Genomic DNA, 6,198 nt, shown 5'->3' with positions numbered 1-6,198 from the left:
TTCTGCAGATGTGCAAGCAGAATCGCTTGACTGTGTATCTTGGTCAGCAAATAATATCATGTCCCCATTGCTCACTCCCCACACTTCACCACCCCAGATTAACAAATAATTTGATTCTCAACATCAAGCAAAAAATGCCCCAGCGGCAAAGCCATCATCACTTAAGGCCATCTCCCATCCTGCAGCAACACTAAGAGTCTACTGACTGACGGAGACAGGCATGTATCTTGGGACCGGTCCCTGTGAGGTTCATGAACGGCAGATACCATTCTAGAGTACTTTGTTTCGATACTAAAGAGTAGCTTGCCCAATCTGCTTATTACACTGAATTAGCGTCATTGGTTTTTATGGTAAATGCCAAAACAGCTCACTAAACAGGAGGTGGAAGTGATATTTAATTATCAAGAAATAACAACGAAATGATGCTTTTAGCTAAGCTGCCCAGTGAGCCAGCACCTGCTTTTTCATGTCATTCCTGGGATTTTTGTCACACTTTTGTCCTTGAACAAGGCTTTCCCTCTTGTCTTCCATTCTCATGCATAATTTTCAGAAGACCATAATTCAAGTGGAAACACACTACCCAGTATTGTTTGATACATTTTTTATTTGATAAACATTCAGTGCAGGAAACTGTAATTTTGCTCTATGTTTGTGTATATAATCTCATTCTGCAATTATCAGAATGTTGACATATGGTACATTGCATTTTTATTTTTTACATGTGTAGCTTTCTTTCTTCACAGTCAAAACATTTATATTATCGGGTGGGGGCAGAGAATTAAGCTAATGGGCTCAAAAAATCCATGTGTATGTATCTGTCCATTGGAGACATCTAAAAATTAAAACCAAAGTTGTACATAGGTCAGTAATGCTCCTCACCGTTTACAACACTATAAACATCCAGAGGAAGGTAGCAAAGGAAGAGGCTCCTCCTTTGTAAATAATTTTCAGCGCTAGCATTGGTCTTTGAATTTCGCATGTCTAGAATACGGCTCTGCTCCTTGGAGCTCGCATGGGAACTTGCTGACATTCATCTGTCATTAATGTAATGTCAAGTGGCTATAAATAAATGCACTAGCGTGGCATGGAAACAGAGGCGACCATTCTTGCTCACATCCATAGACGCGTACATGGGATGGAGATCAGTTGCTACTCACTGCCCAGAAGTTTTGGCATTCACTACTATTTTTTTTTCAATTATTGTTGTGTACTTTACATTTCAGTAAAGCCAAGTATGAAATATACATACCATCATACCATACAGATAATGAACATACTGTCGTACTAAAACAGTTTTTCTGTGGTGTGCCTAAAAATATATATTTGCTTTATGTATCACTTTCTGGGGTTATAATACTATAAAATGATGTGCTTTGTAATAGAAAATGAGCATTACTAGAAACTATCATAATTTTTAAGTTATGATTTGGGAGGAAAAAAAAATCACCAAATAGCATCTTTAAGATGTCTCTCCATTTTTGTTCACCCAACAAATAAACCAAGACAGAAAGTAGAAAAGGTATGTATGTTTAGTCTGAACATATTTAAATGTAAATATAAATGGCTAATCCAAAAATATTGGAAAACTGTAAAATCTGTATATATTTTGAGTATTTTGCATTGAGGATGACTAACTTGAAAGTATCCACATTTGTAATTATATAAATATTCAAGAGCAATACGACAGTGCCTAAGACTACCCACAGTACCGTTCTGCCGCGTGGCAGTTTTCACGGTTCAGGTTCGCACAAGCTGCAGGGCAGATTTGCAGAGTGCCTTGTCTTGGGTACCTTGTCCTGGGTACCTTGTCCTGGGTACCTTGTCCTGGGTACCTTGTCTTGGGTACCTTGTCTTGGGTACCTTGTTCTGGCAAATTTAACCCATTTGGAAACAGATACAAATTTTATTTTCTTATATCATTTATAAGGTGGTTCGATGTACTGGGAAGATTTTTTTATTACAGAAACTGTATATTGGTATATAATAAACGACCTTTTCAAATGACCCGGCTTGATTTTCCTTCTCAGAAGGCTGGGGATTATTATTTGTACATGAAACAAAACTGAAAGTCTAAATATCACCCTTCTTAAACTCATGCATGTCCATCGTGCATATGCGGAAGGCGCAAGCCCTTCAACCCCCTGAAGATACAAAACACATCTTCATCCCACACGCGTCTATCCCACACGTGTCGTCTATCTCACACGCGTCTATCCCACACGTGTCTAGCATCTAACACTAGAAAGTAGAAGCAGGAAAATTGTCGATTTGAGGCCACCCTGGGCTACACAGTAAGGCATGATCTTGAAAAAGTCAGGGGATAGCAATGACATTGTTTTCTGGTTGTAGAAGTCAGCTGTCCTAACATCAGACTGGTGGGTCTGCCTATCTCTGGAGTTCTAGGGTTGGATCTAATCTACCCCCTTGCCTTTTTCAGCTTTTAGAAGCCACATAGATTCCTTGGCTCCTCACCTCTTCTTCCATCTTCCAAGTTCACAATGCATGGTCTTCCAATGCATCTCTCTCCTCTCTCTTTCTCTCTTTCTCTCTCTCTCTCTCTCTCTCTCTCTCTCTCTCTCTCTCCTCTCTCTCTCTCTCTCTCTCCTCTCTCTCTCCCTTCCTCCCTTTAAAAATTCTTGTGACTGCATGGGATCCATCCAAATAATACAGGTAATATTCCTTTGTAAAGATCCCTAATCACACCCATGAAGTCCCCTTGCCTAAGCTGCAAGGACTAAGACATGAACATTTGGGGGATTGTCATTCTTTCTGCCATCCCCCATACATCTCCCAGCCTGTATCACAGACGACGCTTGTGTTTACTTGTGGGCCTGAGGGGTGTGCAGGTTATCCCAGAAATTGCAGATGTCTCTGAATTATATAAAAAGAGGTGAAAGACATATTTTTAAAAGATGATCCTGGTTACTGCTTGGAAACCAGAACGGGAGGGAGTGAAGATGAAGAAGGAAGAAGCTGCAGGCCTGTTGCAGGCCAACAAGAACAAGAGCCATCCTTCCCATTGGTAAGTTTATTCTGTCTTAAACTAGAGAAGCACTTGTGGTCAAAAGTCTTTCAGATACACATTTCTCTGGGCTGTTTATTTACATTGGAGTTATCCTTTATTACAGCAAGATTAAACTAGAGGAAGGAATGTAAACTGACTAATACTGGGGTGTATATGATTCTAAGCACCTTGTACATCTCGGAAGCTCAGAGGCATCTTGTAGGCACTTTCAGAAAGAGGTGCTCACCTACACTCCTAGAGTCCTCCAAGTTTGAGTCCAGTATATCGAAGAGATAGCAATAGTGTGAAGGGACATCCCAGTGGGAGCATCCCAGAGAAAGAGAGTATTCCACTGAGACAATCCCAGAAAAAGAGAGCATCCCCATGAAAGAGAGCATCCCAGAGAAAGAGAACATCCCTATGATAACATCCCAGTGAGAGCATATACTTTATGTTATATGTTATACTTTTTACATATAAATCATGTTATAGTTTTAAAAAATATTTATGTAGGAGTTTTCAGTTAAAACCTCTGTCTCAAGTTCTAAAAATCCTCTTTTCAGTAATTAGATTTTATAAAAATTTCCAAATTTAAAGAACATTGCAGCCTGGTGTGGGAAGATGTCTCTATTCTCCCAGAGAAATCGGCTCTTATGTGCTGGATCCTCTTCCATTAAGCCTCTGGAACAGAAGGGACTCAGCCACTATGAACAGTTCAGGAACTTAGTGCCTGGGACTCCTCTGTCTGCTCAGAGACACTGTGATATCTGGGGTCTACATGCTGGGTAATCTTAGAGTAGCAAACAGTGAAGTTTTTGGTAAGTGGAGACAGGAAGGTAATACCAACGAACTCAAGCAAATTTGTATCTGAACAGTGGGAGGAAAGAAGGTGAAAACAAAGATCAAATCCCCCAAAGTACAAGAAGGGCCATGCTCCTGTGGGGCAAAAGACAAAAATAAACTCAACATTTCTGTTATTAGAATTCCAGAAGGAGCTTAAAGCTGAAACCTACATGTTCAAAAAGCTGAGTAAATCCCAAGTAGTATAAACTTCCCAAAATTTGTGCTAATAGTCTGACCTCTGAAAGCTAATGTCAAGAAAAAAAATCTTGAAAATATTTTAAGACAAAATAACACGGTAACTAAAGGTCAACACTAGTGCAAAAGTCTAAGGAGATCAGACAGAAGTATGTTAATATCTTCAAGGAATGAAAGAGAATTGGCACTGCAACTTCTATACCCAGCAAAAGTATCTCTCAGGCAGCAAAGTAAAATAGCTATGTTCTCCTCAAAGGAAACTGAAAAGAACTTGTTGTAGACTTTCTGAAATTTTTAAGTGTAATAATAATAAAATGTTTTAAAAAATAAAAAAAGGAAGTCAGTGTTAAAAAAACATGTTAGAACACAGGAGAGAAGAAACAAAGGGGAAACAAGAAATACAAGTGACTATAAGAGAGTAGTTTTTCCTCTGTGAACTTCATAAATACATTTTTTGAGACAGGGTCTCACTATGTGACTCTGGCTGCCCTGGACCCGACTATGTAGACCAAGGTGGCTTCAAACGCATAGAGATTCACTTGCCTCTGCCTGGCCAATTCTGGGATTAAAGGTGTGTATGACCATACCTGGCCATAAATACATTTTTATTAAAAAGTGAATCATCATCTGATCCAAAAGCAGAATTTTTTATTGGGAAGGTAATGGTTTGGCATAGAAGTGATGGCCCATTTTACATTCAATCTGGATGATATTGATAGCAGCAGACTGTATTAAGTCACATACAGAGACAAAAAAACCACGCACACACACACACACACAACACACATAAACAGAGAGAACCATTACTTTAAAACAGCAATGCAAAGACATAGTCAACGGCAACATAAAGAAATTTAGGGGATTACAAAAAATAAGTTTAGATGATCCACTAAAATCCAAGAAAGTAGAAGGGAAAAATAAACCAAGGAGAATGGATGGTAAAATAGCAGGCTTAGGCATTGACACATTAAAAGCTACCTTATTGGCAAGTGTGATCTAAATAGTCAATTCAACAGTGATTGGAAGAGCACATGAATCCACAACCTAATGATTAAGTGGCGCTTGTAAAAAATTGACTTCAAATTCAATGACCTGGTTAAGTAGGGAAAAAATATTTTTTTAAAAAAAATATATATTCACAAAAATCAATGATAGAGAAAGGAATGTCTATATTCATTAGATGACAGTGGAGTCAAGGTGTATCATTTTTGCCCTTATGAACATAATGATAAAAAAGGTCACCTCGGCAGAGAGAGGACCATCCTAATACATTCTAACATGACCTACCACACTCCAGCACTCAAGACCCTTCAAGCAAAAATTGATAGACATGAAAAGATATAAATAATTGCACAATTATAACTGAGAAACCTCCACAGCCACCTCTCAGAAGCTGATGAACCATTAGACAGAGTCATCAAGGGGCTGGGAAGATGGCTCAGTGGGTAAAATTCTTACTGTGTAAGTATAAGGACAAAGTTCAAATCCCAACATTCATATAAATGCCAGGTTGTCACAATCAATACACTGCTGTTGGCATTCCCAGAACACCTTGTGATTTCTGTTCCTTTATACATAGCACATCCCCCACTGGCTCATTCCTTGTCCACATACCCCTTCCAGAACTTACAAGTTCTGGGAGGGTACTCTCTGCCTGTCTTGTTCACTATTGATTGGCACAGCCTCTTGCATAGCACTAGGCTATATTGGCTGCAACACACATTTCTGATGGGTGACTAGATGATTTCTAGTGACCCCTCTTCTGTTTGGTATCAAACACAGCCAATCTCTTCTGACCCAAAGTGCCATGAGAATACAGTTACAGGTGACTTCTGTTCCACACAGCAGTGAACGCCTCCTCAGAGCTCAGAGCCAAGCCCAGGGCAGCATCTCTGAGGGCATAGTTCAGGGCCACGGAGGAGAAGCTTGTAAAATGAGGAATAGGAACGATGCCTCGGTGGTAAAGAGCATTTGTTGCTGCATCAGCTCACAACCACCTGTAACTCCAGCTCCAGGGGATCCGATGCCTCTGATGTCTACCGGTGTGGACACAGACACAAACAAACAATTAAAAATGGAACTTACAAGATGTTCCCAATGGTGCAACAGTGATACTCACATCTTAGGGGTAGCCAACAGCTGTCTAGTTGGACCTA

Source organism: Chionomys nivalis, chromosome 17, assembly GCF_950005125.1.
Source record: "Chionomys nivalis chromosome 17, mChiNiv1.1, whole genome shotgun sequence".
In the NCBI taxonomy this organism is placed as follows: domain Eukaryota; kingdom Metazoa; phylum Chordata; class Mammalia; order Rodentia; family Cricetidae; genus Chionomys; species Chionomys nivalis.
This window is presented reverse-complemented; position numbering follows the sequence as displayed.